This window comes from Pan paniscus, chromosome 9 (assembly GCF_029289425.2).
Source record: "Pan paniscus chromosome 9, NHGRI_mPanPan1-v2.0_pri, whole genome shotgun sequence".
Classification (NCBI taxonomy): Eukaryota; Metazoa; Chordata; class Mammalia; order Primates; family Hominidae; genus Pan; species Pan paniscus.
Genome location: NC_073258.2, coordinates 96,067,249 through 96,083,240, shown reverse-complemented (window position 1 = coordinate 96,083,240; position 15,992 = coordinate 96,067,249). Strand labels below are relative to the sequence as shown.

The 15,992-nt window shown below is 35.9% G+C and overlaps 2 protein-coding genes across 5 annotated transcripts in view; one reads left to right on the top strand and one right to left on the bottom strand.

Annotated features, from left to right (window-relative positions):
• Positions 1 to 15,992, top strand: part of SESN3 (sestrin 3) — a 66,572-nt gene that overhangs the window by 8,323 nt on the left and 42,257 nt on the right. The window lies entirely within an intron of this gene.
• Positions 13,840 to 15,992, bottom strand: part of ENDOD1 (endonuclease domain containing 1) — a 125,891-nt gene continuing 123,738 nt past the window's right edge. For all 3 annotated transcript variants that reach the window (XM_063608237.1, XM_003828413.6, XM_034933565.3), the window contains exon 4: positions 13,840 to 15,317. The gene's annotated coding sequence lies outside the window, so the exon portion shown is untranslated. The remainder of the gene's footprint in view (positions 15,318 to 15,992) is intronic.

Below are 15,992 nucleotides of genomic sequence, written 5' to 3'. Positions count from 1 at the left end.
CAAAGAAAAATATTCACACTTATCTTCTTTTTCCAACTATGTAGCTATGTCAGGTTCGATTTTTCACGCATAGTTCAATCAAAACACATCACAACAGATTGGGGAAAATTCAGCTGTCTTGTATTAAATAGACATTAAAGAGATTTGCAAAATGTAAATGTCAGTCTTCTCACTTTTTATGTTTTGGAAAATACAATTATTCCAAAAAATATGTGATTTATATTATTTTGTAATAGATTTTATTACTATTTTAAATGAATTAAACATTTCAGAGTTTTCTCAGGTTCAATTTCTAATACAGTAAATATGGGCAGTTATAACCCACACATAAACAAAGGCTCTTTGGGGTCCCCAATAATTTTTAAGAGTGCGAAGGGGTTCCAGGACCAAGACATTTACGAAGGGGTTCCAGGACCAAGACATTTACGAACTACTGAGCCAGAGTTACTACTGATGCCAGTATATGGTGTAATTCTATGGGGAAAATAAAAAGCTTAATACCACTGACAGAAAATATTGATAAAGTCAACTCAGTTACCTCTGTTTGGTGTGTGTATCACTTGCAGATGCTGTCTACCACCTTTTCAGTGACATCCTAGAAGCTTCTCTACTACCACAGTAACTGGCTAACTAGAAATGATCTTTCCCTAATTTTCATGAGCATCTTTTTTCTGATATAAACCAGGGAGGGAAAAAAACAAAGTTCCTTCACTTTGAAGGAATATTCTCCTTTAGTACTGTGCAACAGCTGAAGAAAGGTCAAATCCAAAAAGTATGTCCATTATACCAAATTGATTGGTTCTTGGCTGCAAGGGAAAGAAGGACCCTGAGTAGCAAGGTTAGTCTGTTTGGCTTGAAAGCTGAGAAGTGTGGGAGAAGCAGCAGCAGAAGGAACAAGAAAAGAGAGAGAAGAGACAGAACTATTAATGCAGGGTACTGATAACAAGCATTGTTTGAATGTGGGAGTTCCTAAATAAATCCACAAAGGTATAGTGGACTTTCTATTGTGTGCGTGTGGTGGGTTTGCGGGGGTGGGGTCGGGGGGATTGTGGTACACTATACACAAAAGCTATGACAGCCAGCAACTACCTGCATTCAGTGTGGTCTTGAAGGCATAAGCATAAGGGTCTATTTACTCTGTCTGATTAGATCTGCTGAGACCTATAAGTGACTAGCTGTATCTAACTTGTCCCTTAGACATCACTGTGGTAGGAGTGCAGATGGCGGGGAGGAAGTGGAATTCACTATATAAAGTAAATACACTACCAAGTCAAAACGTTTAGTCATGTGTCCCCATAACAGTTTCCTTAAACCTGTGTGATTTAAACAATTTAAAATGTATATCCTATATAACCTAAACCCGTAGTTACCATATAGAATTCCTATTTGTCTTTCAAAAATCTGAAGAAAGACTGTTCTTCAAAAGTCTGACGACATTTCCAAAAAGCCTTTTCTAATCTTCCAACTCTTCCTTCTCCTTCTATCCTCTGGACTGCCATGATATTCATTTGCACTGCATTTATTGCACTTAGCATACTGAATTATAATTAACAATTACATAAACCTTTCTCCTACTAGGTTGCCTCTTATTTGGGATCTAGTTAATGGAGAGTTTATTGTTAGCAAAATAGGATTTTGATTTAAAGACATTTATTTTAAAAATATCAGTAGTATGTTTATATTAGATACAATACAATATAGCCAATAATATGAAAACTTTTCTCATTTTCCAAAATATGTCTGTTCTTCTATGGCTTTATTTTGTTCTCTTTATAAGAAACACTTTCAGAAGTGCAATAGCAAAGATTATTTGAGAAAATAATCTTATAATGCATTTGTGCCTGGACTTGTTTCTTTGTTTTTGCTTTCGAGCATTTCATTATCCTTGTGGCCATGAAAATGTTTCAATTAAATATCATCACTTTTGAAGGAAATTCTAATAGGGAGCAAGAATGTCCCACCAAGAGACAGGGTCAAGACACCAGCCTTAGCTGCTGGTCTTTCTCAGAAATGTAAAGTGGCCATTGCTTTTAAATGGACACATGCTCCACTTCTTGGAATCTGTTAGTGTTTTATAAGGGATGGCTGTTTTTGAGTAGTTAAGGGTATACTTTCAAACTTCCAAGATTCTAGGTGAGCCTAGGGTTCCAGTTTTGACTCTAGAATTCTGGCTTAGCCTTTCAGTCTTCCACTTCCTCACAAGCCCTTTACTTTGAAAGTCTCCCAAACCAGCTATGAACCCCTTGGCCAGCAGGCACTCCCTTGGTAAATTTGAAATAGAATTGTTCATAGGCCCAGACTACCCCATAACTAGCCTTTACTTTTTAGATCCACGCAGAAGTGAGTCATTTATTGGTCTATGGGCCAGTATATTGACTGCCCCTTGAGGGACACATGAATATTATGAGATATTTTATTCCTATTTAGGCTGGTTGAAATATCTTGCATTATGCTGCCCAACACTTCTAATAAGGTATGACAGGCATTTAACCTTATGTTTTACAAAGAATGTACTGAAAATATCATATGTGAATAAATATGACCAAAAATTAAAATGGCTGATTTAAGGCCGTATTATTTCTTGTACCATCAGAGACTTCTTAACAAGTATAAAATATGTATTTTAGTAAGACTTATTTTCTTTTTATTCTCTGCTAATTAATAGCTACTTGTAGTGGAAGGATATGTTCTTCTTTCTAGATACATATTTTATTTTTACATCTTCCTATACTGAGAAGATGGAACTAGTCAGTTGAAGAAATGAAATTTGTCTTTTCAGTTATCAATATATATGCTAAATATTAGAAAGATCACATTTACCTTATGGGTAACTAAAGCTGGGTTTTGTGGAAGATCATTGTAATTATCTGAAACTGTGACTCTTACTTCCTTTTTTTTTTGGAGTCTCACTCTGTCACCCAGGCTGGAGTGCAGTGGCGCCATCTTGGCTCACTGAAACCACCGCCTCCCGGGTTCAAGCAGTTCTCCTGCCTCAGCCTCCTAAGTAGCTGGGATTACAAGCACCCACCACCATACCCGGCTAATTTTTTATATTTTTTGTAGAGACGGGGTTTCACCATGTTGGCCACGCTGGCTTCGAACTCCTGACCTCAAGTGATCTGCCTGCCTTGGCCTCCCAAAGTGCTAGGATTAAAGGCACGAGCCACCCAACCCGGCTGTGACTCTTACTTTCAAAACACATTTTATAATATCTATAATGACAATAGCTTCTACTGAATACTACTTATGTGCTAAGCATTTAAACTCTACATATGTTATCACATTCAAGCATCACAATTAACCTGCGATGAATTATTACTCACAGTTTATGGATAAAGAAACTAGGGCTCACAGGGCATTCTTCACTTCTTAAAGGTTATATTACCAGTAAGTGACAGACTTAGGATTTGCAACCAGGTTGAACTCCAAAGCCTGGCTCATTATGCAGGTATAAACACTGCCTTGTCTTATATTTCATGTTTTTCTTTGTGTGAAAGGCTGTTATAAAGTGTAAAACTAATGAAACTTAATAGGACGTGATTATTCAAGAGTTTATAGGAGTGATTTCAAATTCATATGTATTGTATCTTATTTTTACATTAGAAATGCAAAAAATCATTTTATAAGATTAAATCTATTGAGAAACACATTAAAGTTCTTATTGAACAGTTTTATCCTATATAGTTATCTCTTTTATCTGTGTAAATCCTAATTATGTGACCATTCTTTCTTAACCTCAGGATTTTTTTTCCCTAACTTACCAGCATACTTTGCCCTCCTCCTCCTGCCAACCAGTCATTAATTAGTTCAATAACATTGAATCATTTAATACTGCTCTAGTGTCTGTGACAAAAGATATTATCTGGAAACATTTTAAGTATGTGTCTCGCGAATTGGACCTCTAAGAAATATTCTTACTTTTTGGTAAATTTTTTTCAGTAAAACTATTATTTATGAAGATAAATAATAACATGAATGCTCATTTCCACCACTCATTTGGCTTTCATTATATGTTGGGACAAAAATTTTGATTAAAGGAAGCAAAGAAACCCTTGGACTGTTATCATTCCCCTGCCTACATCCCCTATAGTCTACAGAATCTACATCTCTAGAAGAGTTTCCAGTCTTAACAAAGGGTTTGTGCTGGGGAGAGGGATTTATGGCGAGGTGTGGTTCTGCTATTTATTTTAAGTTAGAACTCTTATTCTGAGAGTTTTCCATAGAAACACAGTAAGATATGTGGTTAAGTTCCAGAGTACTGTTAATATTACAGGTATGTTCAGGCATTTGTTAATTAGCCTAGAAACCTAACCACTGGGTATAACGTTTCCAGAGGAACATATATCCTGAAATTCAAGTAACTGCTTCACTAGAGACTGTCTTTCCTAACTTGTTTACTCAGCATTAAAAAGGTAATGATTTTGGCAAAAAAAAAAATATTTTTCAATATGTTTACTCCAAGGATGTGCTTGTCGGTTGTGCTGTGTCTAATAGGAAAACTGTGTTAATGAAGTTCCATCCAATATTTAGGTAGGAGTTGAAATGAAGAAAGAGATAAAGTTGGGTAATAATAAGCAGGGTGTTGGGACAACTGATGGCCAATATCAAACTGGCTTATCCTTGTTCACTTTGTATTGACCAAGGTTTGGGCTCAGCATGGTGAATTTTAAGTGGGGTGGCATATTTGTTATTATTTATTTTTGTCTTTAAGGTAACACAAATGAAAAAGAAATCACATTTTACCTACCCAGAAAGTTCCTCTTTGATATAAAATTAGACATTTAATATGTATATCTTAATTTTTTGGTGTAAATTAGTAAAGTAAAACAAGTCAGTCCAGCAAATGTGCTCCAGTAAAGAAAAAAAAACTTAAAACTAATAAAAATAAAAGGCATTTAAGCTAAAGTAAGATACCTTAGCACCAAATTCCATGTAATGTTCAAATTATTTTATCAAAACTGTTTTGTATGTTACTTGAAATTAATGAATTCTCAGTGGGGGTGTGGAATACCTATTTGTGTTGTAGTTTTATTGTTTTAATAGAGTATGACCTATATAATTAACCTCCTGAGATTAATTTTTATATTGTGTAGCTATTAAAAATAACTAAAGCTCTAGTTTGTAATATTCTTTAGGCAAAGTGCATTATTGAACACTCAAAATGTGCATAAACTAGTAAGTATTCTTTTGATTATACAAGAAACCTATTTAGTATTTGGTGCTCTTAAAAATAAGGGTAAATATGGCCGGGTGCGGCGGCTCACGCCTGTAATCCCAGCACTTTGGGAGGCCGAGGCGGGCGGATCACGAGGTCAGGAGAACGAGACCATCCTGGCTAACACGGTGAAACCCCATCTCTACTAAACAAAATGCAAAAAATTAGCGGGCTTGGTGGTGGGCGCCTGTAGTCCCAGCTACGCTGGAGGCCGAGTCAGGAGAATGCCGTGAACCCGGGAGGCGGAGCTTGCAGTAAGCTGAGATCGCGCCATTGCACTCCAGCCTGGGCGACAGAGCGAGACGCTGTCTCAAAAAAAAAAAAAAAAAAAAAAAAAAGAGGGTAAATCTATGTTTAGGTAGATGGGAATGTAGAAACAGTTTTTTTTGTAAAATTATACAGATTGCTATTTTATGCTTATCAGAATTCTATGTCAGATGCTATTACCTTTTCCTGGCCTTCAGATTCTTAGGCAAGAAATGTTAAGGCTATAAACATTTATAAATCACTGAATACTATATGAATATCTTTAATTAGTTTATGTATTTTGGAAACATTAAGTGCTCTCACCTGTTAGGCACTGAACAGACTTAGAATGAGAACATCAGAGTTTTTACCTACGTAGCGTGATGACTTGCAACTTATGCCTGGGTCTCATAGAGATCTTCAAGGTTATGCCTCCCAGTTGACACTACAGTCAAGAGTAGGATTTGGTAAACTTTCTGTAAAGGGCTGGGTAATAATATTTTGGGCTTACAGGCCATACACATAAGCACAGTAGTTCTTCTATAGTAAGTAATTGTAAAGCTTTGAACTAATTGTCTTATTGTCTTAAAATCCTAATTCTCTACCTACCTTCCCCAACCAACATTAGCATAGTGGTGCTCAAGAAATGTGTCATGTAATAAATGAACCTACACTTACTCCAGAGGGGACAAAGGTGGTACCTGATGCAGGAATATGTGAGTGTTGGTGTTGGAGAGTGTTATGAGAGGAAGATTATTCAGCAGAAACAAACCCTTCCTCTGATGAGCAGAAGTGGTGGATGTCAGTAATTTAAAAATGGAAAATCAAGTCATTCAGAATACTTTTTATAGGGATAATCTTTTAAAATTGCACACTGAGCATTTAATCAATGTAATTAATATGGCACCATTATCTAGGTTGCACATTTGTGAAAGCATCAGTATATGATGCGTTCCATGGTTGGGATCTAATGATACCCAGATCAAGCCATGACATAACTAGTGCAGTGTGCAAGATTCAAGCCCTATTCAGTCAGAATTCTTCCTTTGAAATGAGGATTGACAATTAAGCTTTTTTTTTTTTTTTTAAACGGAGTCTGGCCCTTGTCGCCCAGGCTGGAGTGCAGCAACACCATCTCAGCTCACTGCAACCTCCACCTCCCGGGTTCAAGCAATTCTCCTGCCTCAGCCTCCCAAGTAGCTGGGATTACAGGTGCCCACCACCGTGCCCGGCTAATTTTTGTATTTTTAGTAGAGACGGGGGTTTCACCATGTTGGCGAGGCTGGTCTTGAACTCCTGACCTCAAGTGATCCACCCACCTTGGCCTCCCAAAGTGCTGGGATTACTGGCATGAGCTACAGTGGCTGACAGTTAAGCAGTTTAATAATGTATGCTTCAAATTATATTTGACAGGGAGTCCCCTGACTAACTCTTGTTATAGTTGTGCAGTTTTATGATTACATATGGGAGAATTAAATGCACAAAAAGCATACATTGATATGGGTGACCTTTCTTATCTGTCTTTTATCTTGTGAAGTAATCACTAGTCTAAACACATGCGGTTTTAAAAAACAAATTCACATGATGTATAAGCATATAGTAGTGGAAAATATTTTACTTTTTTTTTTTTTTTTTTGAGACAGAGTCTTGCTCTGTTGTCCAGGCTGGAGTGCAGGACATGATCGTGGCTCACTGCAACCCCCGCCTCCAGGGTTCAAGTGATTCTCCTGCCTCAGCCTCCTGAGAAGCTGGGAGTACAGGCATGCACCACCACACCCAGCTAGTTTTTGTATTTTTAGTACAGACAGGGTTTCACCATATTAGTTAGGCTGGTCTCGAACTCCTGACCTCATAATCCCCCTGCCTCAGCCTCCCAAAGTGCTGGGATTACAGGTGTGAGCCACTATGCCTGGCCAGTATTTTACTCTTCATTGATGTTAAACTTTTAAACTACAAGACATCTGTGTGGTTTTTTTTTTTTAATCTTGCCTCCTTTACTAATTATTGCTAATATCTATGTGATTTTATCTTACTTCCTTTACTAATTATTAGATTTTTATTAGAGCTGTTGTGGAGAACATATTTGTCACAATGGAAAATGGAATGAATTGATAATAAGCACCTCAATGATATAACTCCATTTGTAGTTAGATATAGATTATTTATAGAAACAATTGGATTTTTAAAAACACTGAATAAGAAATTACCTAGACTGTTGCCATCAATGTGCTGAAGCATTTCATTTTTCATTTTACAGTGCTACTAAAATTTGAACTCATTGTGACAGTGTATATTTAGTAAATTTTGCATTTAATAAACTACTGTGTTATCATTCATAAAAAGTGCCATGATATCACAAAAATGAAGTAATATGTCCTCTAGCAGTCCTAACCTGTCCATTGCCTTTTCAGTGATAGGTATACATTACATGACTGTCAAAGAGGAGTCCATTGTTACTATAAAAGGCCATTTCTTTTTGTTCTACCTTTATAGTCATCTTAACACATCTTATTGTTTATGGATCATCAACTATTTGACAGAAGGTGTAGAGCACTTAGAAACTAAAATGCAGTGTGCTGTCTATTGTATATCAATCAATTTAAGATAAAGGATTTCTAAAATGAAGACATAAATCAGTGGAAAAGCTAGATTGGATTCACAGAAACTTGATACATACCTTTTCTAGAGCATGTGTGACACATAATTGGTTTACAGTTATTTCTAGGAAAAATTCACATTCAAATACTAAGTTCCTCTTCATTATTTTATGATAGATATTTGTTTGTCAAGGTCAGTTGAATTCATAGGGGACACAGACCGTTTACTACATGTCAGGTATTTACTTTCCTGAATGTCATTGTAATTCAGCAGTTCAAACTAGATAACAATTTTTAGGAATCAACTCGGTCTTCATTGAATTAATATCTTTCCCAAATTGCTATGATTGACTGTTCCTACTTCCCCTCCCCCAGACCGGAGCTATCGTTTTATTTAAAATGTTTCATTTTGAGAAAGGTTGAAGTATTAACCAGCAAAGAATAACAATTCCGTAGGCAAATCAGTTTGTTTAATGTCTAGGACGATGGTTCTGCAGTGTGGTTCTAGAACCAGCAGCATCAGTATCAACTGGGAGTTTGTTAGATTATTACCCCACCCCCCACCCCTAGACCTGCTGAATCTTTTGAAATTCTGGAGATGGGACCCAACCATCTGTAGTGTAACAAGCCTTCCAGGTGATTCTAATACTCTAAGAATTTAGTACCACCAGTCTAGTAGTATTAACCAAATGCTTCCACAAATGAAAATTGTTTACATCCACTTCAGTTTCAACATGCATTATCAGTTGTTTGAGATGATATTGGCAGCGCCAGTGCTAGAATCTGGAAGATTCCTTTTGCCTATTTTTAAAAATGCAGATTTGAGACCTTCAGATATAATATGCTCTCACTGTAAGAAAAATATATCTTATTTTATTGTTGCTACATTCTGAACTTTAGCTTGGGGAAAAAGGAATTGGGTTTTGAAAGCTTGTTTACGATAAATCAAGTGAAAATATCTCTTGGACGTGCTTGCTTACATAAAAATAAGCGTTTTGGCACTAACATTGGTAGACTCTGGTAGGTCTTTCCATCTTAGATTATTTTTATTTCAAGGAAGATTGATATTTTAAGCTTTCATAAAGAAAACTTTTTTTAATCAAAGAAGAAATGATAACATTTGTCCTGATGACAGATTTGGGATTGATAGGTTGTTTTTTAAAAATTCTTTTGAATCTCTTGGACAATATTAAATACATATATATATATAAATTATGGATGTTCTCTTTCACCTATAGTAGCTTACTCTTCAATTAAAAATGGAGTGTCAGAAAGTCTCCATTTGGAGACAGGAGGCCTACAAATTGAAACAGAAGAAACCCAAGGCATGTGTATTATATATGGACCATAGGTAAATAGAAGATTGCTCTTTGAAAAGCAAAGATTGTTTCAGTTAGTTGCAGTTCTATCTAGGACAGTAACTATAAGTCATTTTATTTTGTTCTTTGGTTGTATCTAATTTTGAGGTAATGGGTGTTTTCCTCATATTACCTCTAAGTTAATACTACAATTTAACCTGTATTGATGTTACTTATGTGAATAACGGGCTGTATTAAATTACCCCACTTTAATTCCAAAGTTCCTTACGCATGGGCTGCCCCAGAAGCATATGTAATTACTTAATTCTAAACCATGGTAGGTGATGCTTTTCTAGTGACCATTTTTCTATCCTTCTGTGAGGAAAGGGCTAATATAGTACCTTAAATAGAACTGTCTCCATGGCAATGGACAGTCAGCTTTTGACTTTGAATCTCATGAAAAAAGAAAATTTAAAAAGCATTTTCATGGTCTAAAATAGCAGTATGGCAAAAGTAAGGTATGAGAGTATTTCCTGTCAGTTATTGCATGACTGGTTAAGGTAGCAGAACTTTTATCTTTTTTTCTTTTTTCTTTTTTACATAGGACTTTTTATTTGAGTATTTTGAAATGTTACCGAATTCCTTCTCTGAATTAATGAATGATAATTATTATCTTCAGATTGATAGAGAACTAGAGAAGCTTAGATATAGGATTGGGTCCATGCCTGAGAAAAAAAGAGTTGCCTAGCTCTGGTTGTAATTTTACTCTCATAAAGAATAAAAATACTGACTAAATTATGGGTCATTCATAATTACATTTAAACAGAGCTATCTCATGGAACACTGGAAGCAATAACGATTAAAAATAAAAGCTTAACAAATTATGCCAGTTTTTTTTCAGCCAACTCCTACGATTTGGGGTCTACAGATCACCTATCCTATTTAAAAGACTCCACTGGCAGCCTGCCTCCCTTGTTCTCTTTTGCATCCACACTTACTTAAAGGCAGAGCCCTTTGATTCTAGCTGCTTGTTCACCTAGCTTTCAGTAAAGGTCAATGACAGTGCTGTATATTAGAAGCTAGAGAATAAAACCACATTGTCATCGGTAATCTTACTTTGTCTTTTTCCTTTCTAAAGTTGTTTGCCCCTTGACTAAATCTTATCTCAGTATAGGGGTCATTTTCAATTGAATCAGCTCTCATCTTTAAAATATCATCAGTAAATGCTTAATACTCTGAGGTTACTGTTAATGAGGGAATTGGTTAAACAAATTATGTGACATAAGTACAGTGGAATACTGGGCAACTGATCTATGTATAGAAGTGGACAGACATCCATAATATGTTATTGATTGGAAAAGACCAAGGTTTTTTTTTATTTTTTAGGACTATGAAGATTTTTTTTTCATTTTAAAAAAGATAAATAAGGAATCCAAAATTAACAGTATTAATTTCTGGGTGGTGGGGTTACAGGAGATTATTTTTACCATCTACTTCATTGTCCTTTGTTTTTAACAATAAACACATATTTTATAAAAGTTTAAAAAGCTATTACTGATTTGAAATAATAGAGAAGAAGAGATAATTTAAGTGATGGATAGTACAGAGAGCAGATTCAAATGAGATGGCAAATTAAAGATGCATTGAGATAAAGACAAATGTTCACAGGTTTAATAGATATCCAAAGTAGCTATGGGTAAATCACCAAGGGAATAATAATGTGTGTGTAGGAGGCTAATGAGGGCTCAGATGCGTAGACATAGATAAATACAATCTGGAAATGAATGAAGGTACTGTGCCTATCTATAGCATATTTTTTTATGTTGTCATATCAATCATTCTCTTTAGGAATCTGATGTGCTTATTAATATTTCATCAGAATATTAGTTTGTTTCCTTAATTATGAATTCAAGAGATAGCTGCAATTGTATTGCTCTACTTTTATACCATATGGTAGATAATAAAACTTACTGTATAAATTTCAGGAATTTAAATATATAATCTGAGCACTGTGTGTTAATCTAGAGATATTATCTATTAGGAACTGAAATAGAAAAAGATGGCTACTTTATAATATAATGTAATTTTAGAATTATTTAATTAATATGTATGCTAGGATTTTTGAAGACTTAAAAAAGGTGTATGGAGTCTGTCCTAGGTTTTAGAGACCTTACTGTGTGGTTAGAGAGAAAGATGTTTTCTAAATAATTATAAAGATAGCTAAAAATGGAAAACTATACCTTTTGACTTTTTGTAGAGGTTAATAGATTATTATGTATCTTCACTTGTGAAAGCATGGATAATGTTTCAGTTAATTTAATACATTACTGCATGGAAAAGAAGGGTAGTTAAATATTAAATACTTGTTCTTATGTTTAAGGCTTAGGTATGTGGTTTCAGTGGACTATTTTTAATGATTTTTTAAAATATATATTTGAATTCTCAAAAATGCAAAATGTGTTATAGATAACATTATAGAGTATCTATAACCAGTTATTTTATAAATGGGTGTTTTCTACTTAAGTGGCTTTACTTTCCAATTTTATTTTCCATTTCTAATAGGATGGGTCATTTGTTGAACAAAATATCGAATTAATGACCTACTTTGAGCCAATTGATAGTTTTCTAAACCCAGCCTATTCTGTAAATCTTTTCTTTAGCTTGTAAGACAATTTCTAAACATGTTGTCTAGTTGTGTTATACTAAGGAACTCAGTATTGCATAATTCTAATAACAGCAGTTACTTTTTTTTTTTAAGACGGAGTTTTGCTCTGTCACCCAGGCTGGAGTGCAGTGGTGTGATCTCGACTCACTGCAACCTCCGCCTCCTGGGTTCAAGTGATTCTCCTGCCTCAGCCTCCTGAGTAGCTGGGACTACAGGCGTGCGCCACCATGCCCAGCTAATTTTTGTATTTTTTTTCGGTAGAGATGGGGTTTCACCATATTGGCCAGGCTGGTCTCAAACTCCTGACCTCGTGGCCCACTCGCCTTGGCCTCCCAAAGTGCTGGGATTACAGGCGTGAGCCTTTTATAGTTGTATAGATGATGTCACACTCTTAAGAGCTTTACAGATATTTATTCATATAATATTCTCACTGCCTATTTTAATCGCCTTCTATTCACCCACTGCTGTGGGAGGGACTGCCACTCTTGGGTCATGGGGGTGGCTGAACGTATAATACCTAACACTGGACAGATGAGATCAACAGTGGTTTATTAGTCACATATACTCACAGTCCAGGGGAAGAGGACACTGCACACCATGCAGTGCACTTGGAAGTTGTATTCTGGAACAGAATGAACAACAAGGGGCAGTGAGAGACAGGCTTTCTAGAATAAAGAGGGTGAGATGCCCCAAGTTTCTACATGAAGCTATGATTGGCTTGTTTACATGATTGCATGAACTGGAATACTTTTCTATGCACCAGGAAGTAATTAATGATTATCTGGGATATTTATTATTCTTTTCCACTATAATTGTGTCAGAGCATCTTATCATTTCTCTTGATAAAACTGGGTATCTTTTTCTCTGAATTTTTCACATAATGCAAGTGTAATTGTAAACTAGCTGCTTTTGTTTTTTCCTTTTTTTTAGTCTGGCCAAACCTTTGATATAAAGAAGAATGTTTATAGAGTATTATTTATAATGAACTCTATGTCCTAATTAAAAGCAGATTTACCAAGTTTGGGTTTTTCTCATTCCCTTTATCTTGCCTGTGAACTTTGTCAAATTAACTTTTTAAAAATACAAACTGTTTATTAAAGAGTCTTGAATCTAGTATATTGGAATAATAAGTTTCTTTAGTCTTCCTTTCTGTTTTAATAAGAGCTATGCTTAAGTGATGTAGTGGTAGAATGCAAAATGCTCACAGTTCTGCTGTAACACTTAATGAAAATTGGTTTTAATTGATGTATTAGGGAATGATTTGAGCATATCAGTGAATTTTGTGTATTAGGATACATACTTCAAACATCTACCCTCCACCTTAGTTCACCAGTGTATTATGAGCTCCATCCATTCATATCTGGTGTTACATTGTTACGTCTTATTTCAGATCATCCTTCTGCTGCTGCTTCATAACTTACAGGCTGTAGGCCTTGCAGTAACCACTTCCATAAGCAATTTTCTTTTTCAAGGTAGAGTGCCATATACATATATATTTTAATTGTACTTTAAGTTCTGGGATACATGTGCAAGAAGAACGTGCAGGTTTGTTACATAGGTATACATGTGCCATGGTGGTTTGCTGCATCCATCAACCTGTCATCTACATGAGGTATTTCTCCTAATGCTATCCCTCCCCTAACCCCCTACAGGCTCCGGTGTATGATATTCCCCTCCCTGTGTCCATGTGTTCTCATTGTTCAACTCCCACTTATGAGCAAGAACATGCGGTGTTTGGTTTTCTGTTTCTGTGTTAGTTTGCTGAGAATGATGGTTTCCAGCTTCATCCATGTCCCTGCAAAGGGCATGAACTCATCCTTCTTTTTTTTTTTTGAGATGGAGTTTCGCTCTTGTTGCCCAGGTTGGAGTGCAATGGCGTGATCTTGGCTCACTGCAACCTTCGCCTCCTGGGATCAAGCAATTCTTCTGCCTCAGCCTCCAGAGTAGCTGGGACTACAGGTGCACACCACCACACCCGGCTGATTTTTGTATTTTTAGTAGAGACGGGGTTTCGCCATGTTAGCCAGGCTGGTCTAAAACTTCTAACCTCAGGAGATCCACCCGCCTCAGCCTCCCAAAGTGCTGAGATTACAGGTGTGAGCCACCACGCCTGGCCAAACATCCTTTTTTATGGCTGCATAGTATTCCATAGTGTATATGTGCCACATTTTCTTTATCCAGTCTATCATTGATAGGCATTTGGATTGGTTCCAAGTCTTTGCTATTGTGAATAGTGCTGCAGTAAACATACATGTGCATATGTCTTTAGAGTAGAATGATTTATAATCCTTTGAGTATATACCCACTAATGGGATTGCTGGGTCAAATGGTATTTCTGGTTCTAGATCCTTGAGGAATCGCCACACGGTCTTCCACAATAGATGAACTAATTTACACTCCCACCAACAGTGTAAAAGCATTCCTATTTTCTCCACATCCTTTCCAGCATCTGTTGTTTCCTGACTTTTTAATGATCATGATTTAATCATGTGTTTTTGATTTGCATTTCTATAATGACCAGTGATGATGAGCTTTTTTTTCATATGTTTGTTGACCACATAAATGTCTTCTTTTGAAAAGTGTCTGTTCATATCCTTTGCCCACTTTTTGTTGAGGTTGTTTTTTTCTTGTACATTTGTTTAAGTTCCTTGTAGATTCTGGATATTAGCCCTTTGTCAGATGGATAGATTGCAAAAATTTTCTCCCATTCTGTAGATTGCCCGTTCACTCTGATGATAGTTTCTTTTGCTGTGCAGAAGCTCTTTAGTTTAATTAGATCCCATTTGTCTATTTTGGCTTTTGTTGCCATTGCTTTTGGTGTTTTAGTCATGAAGTCTTTGCCCATGCCTGTGTCCTGAATGGTATTGCCTAGCTTTTCTTCTAGGGTTTTTATGGTTTTAGGTCTTATGTTTAAGTCCTTAATCTACCTTGAATTAATTTTTGTATAAGGTATCAGGAAGGGGTCCAGTTTCAGTTTTCTGCATATGGCTAGCCAGTTTTCCCAACGCCATTTATTAAATAGGGAATCCTTTCCTCATTGCTTGTTTTTGTCAGGTTTGTCAAAGATCAGATGGTTGTAGATGTGTGGCATTATTTCTGAGGCCTCTGTTCTGTTCCATTGGTCTATATATCTGTTTTAGTACCAGTGCCATGCTGTTTTTGTTACTGTAGCCTTGTAGTATAGTTTGAAGCCAGGTAGCATGATGCCTCCAGCTTTGCTCTTTTTGCTTAGGATCATCTTGGCTATATGGGCTTTTTTTGGTTCCATATGAAATTTAAAGTAGTTTTTTTCAATTCTGTGAAGAAAGTCAATGGTAGCCAATTAAGTGAGGAATTACTACCATATGCTCTGATAGTTATAAACACATTTCGCACACTGATGATCATGCAGCTCTTCTTTTAGAAAAAAAATGTATTTTTTGGAGATTACATTCTTGGGAAGGAACAGCTGTATTTGAAGTCCTGTCATGATTATATGAACTCTCTACAAAACAGTTACATAAAGTTAAACCTCACTAATATATACAGGACCAGTAATACTTCATGCTGGAGCTAAAATTATTTAATATATTTCTAAAATAAAAATATGTGAGGACAAGTCCATACATTATTTTGGAGGACTTTCAAAAGTTATTCATACTACTAGATTATAAAGGTTATTCATATAAAGATTATTTAAAAGACTACTCTCACCATTTACATAAAATACCTTAAAATAATCCCTTGATTCATTTTTTTTTTAAAAACTAAGGAAAGAAGAAAATCATTGAATACCATAAATCCTGACAATAAATAGATTATTATTATTTCTTTTTTTTAGAGTATGGTATGCTTTGTTCACTGGATCATTTATGAAGAACATAAATTAGCTGGGTGTGGTGGCTCACGCCTATAATCCCAGCACTTTGGGAGGCCCAGGCAGGTGGATCACTTGAACTCTTGAGTTCGAGACCAGCCTGGGCAACATGATG